Consider the following 8944-nt stretch of genomic DNA (forward strand, 5'->3'; position numbering starts at 1 on the left):
TCAATGCCTTGGAGATCAATATGTTTTTTACTACTGATAAAAGGACGTTTGAAGGGTGTGGCTGATGTCCTAGCCCAGCCAACTTTCTAATGCGCTCTGCCTGTGATTAGGCATACTTGTCACCCAGCCAACAGCCTTGTCCTTCTTAACTTGCCTGGTTTCAGGAAGCCCATGAGAGCAGGCCATCTTCAGAACCAGACTGACCCACCGAGGCAAAACAGAAGGGCCTGGGCCACAGAAAACCCAGTTCACTCTTGGTGAGGAATCAGTAGAAGTTGCTCCCCATCCTGGGGCAGATGGAACACATGGAGAGTGGTCAGAAATGTTGCTGAAACAGAAATTCCTCCATGTGGACATGTGATAAGTCCTTAGAACAGAACACAAATTTGTATGCTTTCCCCCCAAGTCTTTCTTGCTCGTCCCAGAACTCCATGAAAATGCTTAGGGGAACAGAAGAATGAGGTTTTGTAAGCTGCTTTCTTTATTTAATATGTTGGGCTGTGTGTGTGTTATTTTGTAGTTTCTGTGGGTCAGTAGTCAGGGCACAGCTTAGCTAGGTATTCTGCTCATGGACTTTCAAGAGGCCATAATCAAGGTGTCAGCCAGGACTGGAGAGTCCTCTGAAGACTTGGCTGGGGAAGGATCTGCTTTCAAGCTCATGAATATGGTTTTGGGAAGCATTCAGCTTCTCAGGTGCTGTTAGCTTGAGGGCCTCAGTTCCCTGTTGACTGTGACTGGAGGCTTTCATAGTTCCTTGTCACATGGCTCCCTCCAACATGGCAGCTCAAATGTGGAAGCTTGCTTCATCCAAGCCAGTGAGGGACAAGACTCACCTCTTGTGTAGCTAATCACAGAAGGGGTGTCCTGTGGCTTTGCCATATTCTATTGGTTAGAACAAAGTCACCAGACTAGCCCACACTCTGTGGAGAGGATTATACAAGGGCACAAAGACAAGGAAGTGGGGCTCATTAGGGGTCCTATGGAGTCTACCTTCCATAGCAATTAAATAGCAGAACTAGTATTTGAAGTCAGTACCCTCACACTCTGGCACTCCCCATGGTTAATGGATATGCTCTATTGCCTCCTAGACAAATTAACCTGATTCCTTCTCAGAGTGATTAATCTGGTTATTCTAAGTTAGACTCCAGTGTTTTTCTAAATGCATTATCCTTTTAAATTTAATCTTCCGAGTGGGAATCTGAAAGATCCATTGGAGGTGGGTGAATTTACAAGTTCTATGGATTTTATTTAGAGGTAACTTTAGAAAGTAAAACTAATGACCAGAAGACTTCCAATGCTAAATCCTGACCCCTAGCTATTAGACCTAACCCTCCCATATGATTTTTAGACTATCCGGCCAATTTACATAAGGATAAATACAAATTGGGCAGATGATTAAATTTGAAGCAGAGAAACAAAACTGCCTTGGGAGAGAGAATTCATATTATTCATCCAACCTTTTTTTTTTCTTTCCCTTTTGTGTTATGAATCTGTAACTAAATTCAGAATTGAAATGACTAGCCTTAACAAACATCTTCAGACTCAGCCATACGTCTGCGTGTAATTTGGTTTTCAGGAGAGCAGGAGGACGGGTTGATGGGGCATCTTTGTGGGCAGAGATATATCTTCATTTATTGAAATGTTCCTAGCAACAGAAGTTGTTTTCTTTTTCGCCCCCAAATCCTCAAAGTAGAAACAGGCAAAAATGATGACAAGAAATCTAGAAAATTGTAGGTGTATTTTAGTTTCTTTGGAGTGCAATTTGTGTTGTAAGTATATTTCATTGCATTTGCCAACATAAAGTCAAAATCTTTTTTTTTTTAAAATGTAATGACAAACATGAGTTAATGTGAATTCCCGCCCCCCCCAAAAGCTAACATATGGAGCAGCAGGTAAATGCTATCATGTCACACTGCTTAGGGATTGCCTTGGCATTTCAATTGCTTTTTCCTTGCATGGTGATTTTTCTTTGGCTGTTTTCATATTATTCCACTCTGCATGCATTCAGAACTTAGCCAGCTCAATTTCTTTTGGGAAGTAAATAACAGTAATAACATGTATTTAAAAATTTTTGTTGATCACTTATTATAGGCTCATTCTGTTTTATGCATTTTCCATGTAGTATTTCATTCTGTTTTCATATTAATCCTGAAAAAGAAATAGGTGATTATTTCCATTTCAAAGATGAAGAAAATGAAGCAGGGAACTTAAGTAACTTCCCCAAGGTCACACAGCTAGCCACGAATAGGCAGGATTTGAGACTCTGCTCTTCAGACTATCTTATACTGCCTCCCAGGTGTCTGGGCAGATGAATGAGTGAATGAATGAATGAACAAACGACCAATGGGCTCAATTAGAGATCTTTAGGTGTATGAGCAAATTGTATTTTCTTTTTCTCTCACACCCTTTCCTGGCAGAGTACAGTATAACAAGACCTCAGGCTTTGTGGGTATTTGTGTTGGTGCAGAGCATGCACTGTGGAATCAGAATCATATTCCAATTCAGACATGCTGCTTTTTTAGCTGTGTGACCTTGGCCACGGTTATATGACCTTGCTGAGCTCAGTTTGCACTTTAAAACCTAAGAATAATGAGTGTGTGCATTTCCTACAGTTGGCCTGAGGATTCTATGTGAGTGTACAACTATAGTGCTTACACAGCCCCAGGCACCATGGATTTTTGTTTTTTTACCTACAGTTGCCATGATCATTGTATGGAGTTATGTAGTGTTGAATTAGAGTTCTGGTTCTGTCACTTCTTAGCTTCATGACCTGGAGAAAGATACTTTTCTCTCTGAGAATCAATTTTTTTATCTGTAAAGTGGACATCATACTCTTGTCCTTGTTGTGAGGGATCTTCTAAAACACTGCATGGAAGTAATTTTGGATGTCACCCAGGGGCCATTTTGACTGCCAGAGTTGAGGGGCAGTGGTGGGGGTGGGTACCAATCGCACATAGGGGTCAGAGACCAGGAATGCTACTAAATATGCCACAGTGAGCAGGGAAGCCCCCTACAACTGGGATTCTTTGACCCAAATGTCAGTCATTCCAGTGTTGAGAAATCCTGCTGAGTGGGCACTTCACACAAAGTTGGTGCCTCAAAAGTGCTAGCAATTATTATTTTCTGTCCTTTGGAGCTTCCATTTTTTCCCCCATTACTTCAAAGTTTCCTTCCAGCTTTAAAATCCTCTGATTTGACACGTAGATATAACTCTATATGTGAGACCACAGGATATAAATATTGTTTCTAAGTATTTTCATCAAGACTGGTTGAAAACAATGATCTATTTTGGTGCAATGGAGAATCTTTTTTTCTTAGCTTGAAGTTTTGCAGAAGTCTAACTTCAGAGTGGTAGTTGACAATCCTCTCCACAAAGCCGGCTTACCCCATTTCATATTACAAGAATGACTCCAGAGGGAAACTATTTGGGCTCTAATCCCATCCGTATTTCCAAGGATTTTATAAAACTCAAGGATTTCTGAGATGGGAAATGTCCAATAATTACTGTTTTTTTTTTTTTTTTTTTTTTTTTTTTCTGAAAAGTTACCATTATGGACAAATTTGTATACTTCCATTTTAAGTGTTGAAGTTGACGTATGAGGCCATCTTTTCCCTGGAGATCAGCTTTTTTTGTTTATATATATTTTTCATAATAGCAACACTTAATCACTGCAGAAAACTTGCAGAGTCTAAAGACTATTGAGGAAAAGAAGGAGATTGGGAAAACGGGCATCCTCAGGCCTCTCAGATGGGCTCAGATGAAGTCCCAGTAACACCTGGGCACATTTCTCCCCAGCGTTCTTTCTCTAAGCATTTCTGAGCACTTGGAATGAGACTGCGTACAGAACTTTTATCTTACCTTTCCCACTTGACACCGCAGCATGAACATTTCTCTCTGTTATAAAAATGCTTCCTCAATATTTTTAGAGTGGAAGAATATTTCAGGATATTAATGTTTGTTTTTAAAACTTACAACCTTTTCTAAAACATTTAATTATTGAATAACTCAGTTGTAAAATATAAAATATAAAAGTGTATTTTTATACAAAATAAAAATAAAAAATTAGCCATTAGCAGTAAAGAACTTCCCTTTCTTCAGTTTTAATGATTCTTAACAATTCCATGTGTACTTCCCAAGGTCGCATTTATTATGTCTTTGTACTTTTCTAGATGTTGATGCAGTGTCAGAAAAAATAAAAACCAGCCTACCCTCAATGGAGTTTATTTACATGGATATTCATCCATGTCTGAACATCATTATTATCATTATTCTTAACACATACCTATTATCTGTGGTACAGATATACTGTAATTTATTTACCTGTACTTTCATTTATGAGTATTCAGGTTGTTCCCAGCTTGTTGCATGTTGAAAACAAGCTTGCATAGATTCCAGCGTGCTGGCATTTTGAGCCCTATGTAGCACAGGCATGCTGGTGGGTACATCTTAGCCCATTTGGCCATTCTGCCACGACTGGACACATGGACCATTTCCAGGTATCATACATGCACTGCTGTTGTAGTTAACCAAGCTGAAGTTGTGGGGGTAGTTGAGGGTTTCTTTAAGATAAAGACTCCAAAATGTTATGACTGGGTAAAGGGCTTGGGCGGTTTCTCAGGCTGTTGGCATGATTCTCTTTTGCAGGCTTCCTTTAGGGCTTGTGCCGCAATTCTGGTTGTTTTGCACGAGAGACTAAAGGGATATGAACAGCTGAGCATCCTCCTCACGCTCAGCTGAGGAACCAAGTAGGGAAACTGTTTTTGTTCTTTTGTTTTTTGTTTTGTTCTTCCTTTGTTTTGTTTTTTAGCAGTTGGCATTTTGCTGTATTTTCTTGGGTGTGTATGATGACACACATGAACTGGTCCCAAGCCCGGGGCGGGGGGGGGGTACACCCAGGGGACTTCCCTGGGGAACTCTCTCCCACTCCCCACAACGACAGTGAACAGTGTCCTCGCCTCTGCCACCTCCCCCTCACCTTCCTACAACACACCCGCCATCTCCCTGTACCGGTACCACTCTTCCCTCCTCCCCTCTCTCCAGTGATAATGTGGGGACCAAGGTGATAGCCACAAAAGACCACTAACCTCGTGCACCACACGGCATGGCAGGTGGTTCTTCTCCTACCCACAACTTGGGACACAATGGTAGGCGAGTTTTTGTCACAACTGAAGTTTCCCCACTAGTGTGTCTTGTCTTCACTCTCTAGAGAGAACTTTAAAAGTTCAAGGGGGCAATATCTGGCAGATTTTCTGACTCCGGGGCCCTCGGAAATGTGGGCTGTAGCTGTGCTACCCGTGGGAGGGTTTGCCTGTGGGACAAAGGAGCTGTGGCCCTCAGTGCCCAATGCTCAAAGAAGTTGTGAGATGTTTAACTGCATGTGGTGACTATTTCTGTCACCCAGAGGTGTGTAGTTTGACATTCAGGATCCTTATCATGCATGGATCCAAAGAGTACATGAACTGGGTGGAACCTGTTGTCCCCCTCTTCAGACAGGGCTGAAATTGTCATTCTCACTACAACATGCAGAGCCCCGAGGTAGGTGGAAGGATAATTTACTTCATCCATTTTACAATCGTGTACTGCATGTCCACTTCATGCTTTGGAGATTTGGGTGGCATGAACCATCGAAGCAGACACCTTTCAGTCTGGAAGGGGATTCAGACAAAACTCAATAGATAGATGCTGTAGCATGATGGGAGATGACATTCGTGTTATGCAGAAAAAAGACCTAAGAGAAGAAGACAGGGGAGAAGGCAGGAGGCATTATTAAACTGAACGGTCAGAGTAGCCCTCGTTGAGAAGGTAAAATTTCAGCAAAAATTTGAAAGAGGTTGGGGAGTTGGTCAAGAAGATAGTGGGCAAAGAACGTAGAGGGAAAAGCTCTGGGGGACCAGGAGGCAGTGCTGGGCCTGCTCACAAGCAGCGAAGAGCAGAGGGGCCAGAGGGAGGAGCAGACCAAGAGGTGGGGGAGCCAGCAGGCCCTCCTTGCGTTGCTCAGGCTTTGGCCACTGCAGGGCGTCCAGCAGGATTGACGTTTTAAAAGCTTTTCTTGGACTGCCATGCAAGAACTGACCAGAGCGGGAGGAGAGAAGCCGGGAGTCCTGTTAAGACCCTACTGCCGTCATCAAGGTGAGGGCTGATGCCAGCAAGCAGATGGCTCAAGGCAGAGATAGGGTAGTGGTTGAATTCTGAGTCTACTTAGGAAGAAAGTCAGCCTAGATGCCGAGAAAAAGGCAAGGAGGGTTTCCAGAGTCCGTCCAGGGATGCTGGCCGAGGACAGCTAAGAGGACCCCAGATGGAATGGCGGTGGGAGGGGCAGTTCACGGAGGGGAGGGGCGGGGAAGACGGGCCCAGCTGGGAGCGTGTGCAATTTGAGAAACCTGCCAGGCATCAGGTGGCGCTGCAGTAGGCAGATGGGTAGGTCACCTCAGAGTCAGGACAGAGGTCGGGTTTGATATCCTCAAAAGGCCATCCTTTTTCTTCTGTTTTTAGGAGTCAAATTTTCTATTGTTCAAAGGAATACTAAATAAGTTGAAAAAAATGGTCAATACTTGCCCACCTCTTAATTAATAAGTTAATAATGATTGATATTCAGAATGACAAACCCAAGATCCATAAGATTCTCAAGTATATTCTGATTCATCAGTGAGGTAATAAATGTTGGCCTTTTGTTTCACTTTATGTTTGACAGTTGATGCTCTCATATGGTAGCTATAACCTGAGGAACTTTTACTTAACTGTATTTTTACTTTGAATTGACACATGCTAATTGCACATATTTACAGGATAGTTTGATAATTCAGTACATGTATATGACATGTATTGATCAGATCAGGGAAATTGGCAAAACCTGTCACCTCAGACAGTTACCACTGCTGGGTGTTGGGAATGTTCAAAATCCACAACAGATATTTAATCCCCTAGCCCCACTCCATTTCCATCTGTATGGAAAAGGGAACATGTGTATACCAAACAGACCTGAGCTGGATTCTTGGTGCTGGTAAATTCTCCACTGTGAAAAGTAACTTAAAATCTATCCCCAAATTGTCACTCTGAGATAGGAATACCAACACCTGGCTTAGAAGGACCCCAGAAGTTCTGGATCCAATTCTTCACATTCATCATTATTGCCATGTATGTCTTTCTCACAGGGTAGATGCCTTCTACATCTGTTTATTTGACCTGTTCCTCCTTCCCGACTAACAGAATGCCTAGCACACAGTAGGTGCTCAATAAACGCTTACTAGCTCATCACGTAGACTGCCATCAGAACAAAAAGAAGCATCCTCATTTCTCTCCTCGATTCTCCTGCTTTATATTTGTTAGTTTGTTTGGAGCTGTATCACCATGGGATGTGACATTGGAGGTTTATCTGTTTATTTTCTGCCTCCCCCATGAACTGTAAGCTGCAGGCGGTAAGAACTTGTGTTTGTTGAAACCCCTCGCCTGTAGAGCTCGGTGCCGTTCCCAGTTATTGTAGGGTCTCAGCAACTGTTATTGAACAAATGAGGGAGTCCATGAACAAGGTGAGCAAACAAACCAACTCTATCATTTCACATGCAAAGTGAATCTCCAAGGGCCATAAGCCAAAGCGCCTTGAAAAGTCTGCCTAAAAGAGGACAGACCTGACATTATTTCCAGCAGCAAGGTTTTACAAATTAATTGATTTTTCTGATTCCACGTGGGCTTAAACAATTTATCCAAAGGCGCCATGATATGTTCTTTGAATTGCTCTAGGAGACACGAGAGCCGAAGTGATGAGCTCAGCACTTGGTTGAGCCACACTCCGTCAGGCCTTTGCCTTGACTGCCTTTCAGTATGCACATCTGGTTCTTGGGAGACCGGTTCTATGAACTCTCTCCCCGGTTCCCTCCCAGCTCCTGGAGAAAATGGCAGACCTGCCCTTTGGTGGCATCACCTTCTTTCTGATCAATCGGCAGCCACCTGCCAGATCTTTGGAATAAAGCACGGGCCTTGTCCTAGCTGAGGCACCGCCCACCCCTGCAGCAGCGACATTTAATAATATAGAGTTGGGCAGGATGAATCACTGTTGTGAGTGACCAGCCAAACAAACCTCCTGTAACACGAAGGGCTCGAGGTGATGCAGGAACAGAAACACACTGCTTTCGTTCCCAGCCTTCTTGGGAGTGCTCTGCATTTTCAGCGACATCACCTGCTTTCCTTTCTTCTGCGGGGTGCCCTAAAACACCTCTGGCCTGGGTCAGGTTCAAAGTTGTTTCTGCAGACTTCACATTTTTGCTCTGTCTGCCTTAACCATGTGCTGTGTTTTACTTCCTGTTTTCCTCATTAGAACTCACTTTTGTCACTTGAATCAAAGAAAAAAAAAAAAAAGATGGTCTCAGTGCTTATGATTCTGGTAAGCTAGTATCTCCTGCCACAGGCAGACATGGGTAAAATTAGAGGTGAAAGCAGAATCACGTCAATACGTGTTGGTAGCTCCTGCTGTCTCCTAAGAACTCTGAGACGAGGACTGGAGATCTTTTTGACAAAGAGGAGAGTGAAAAGGTTTGGGGTGAAGAAATAGTGAAGGCCAACGGTGGCTTTCCCTCTGAAGCGGTGAATTGAATTGAAAAGCAAATACCCACGAGGAACTCCTTCGTGATGATGTATTCTGCGTCAGGACCGAGGTATCCATGAGATGGAATTACACGGAAACACACACGCACCTGTAAAAACAAACTCAGAATAGGATCTGTAATCTAGTTACAAGAGTTATACCAATGTCGATTTTCTGATGTTGATATGATACCACAGTTACACAAGATGTGACCGTTTAGCCATGTGAAGAGTACATAGGACTTTCTGTGTCCTTTTTGCCACAACTTCCTATGGGTCCATGTGATTTCAAAATAAAAAGTGTTAGAACAGGAGGGGAATATTGCGCCCCCAATGTGGCTTGCCTCTGTGTACCACCTAAAATCA

Source organism: Sciurus vulgaris, assembly GCF_902686455.1.
Source record: "Sciurus vulgaris genome assembly, chromosome: 18".
In the NCBI taxonomy this organism is placed as follows: Eukaryota; Metazoa; Chordata; class Mammalia; order Rodentia; family Sciuridae; genus Sciurus; species Sciurus vulgaris.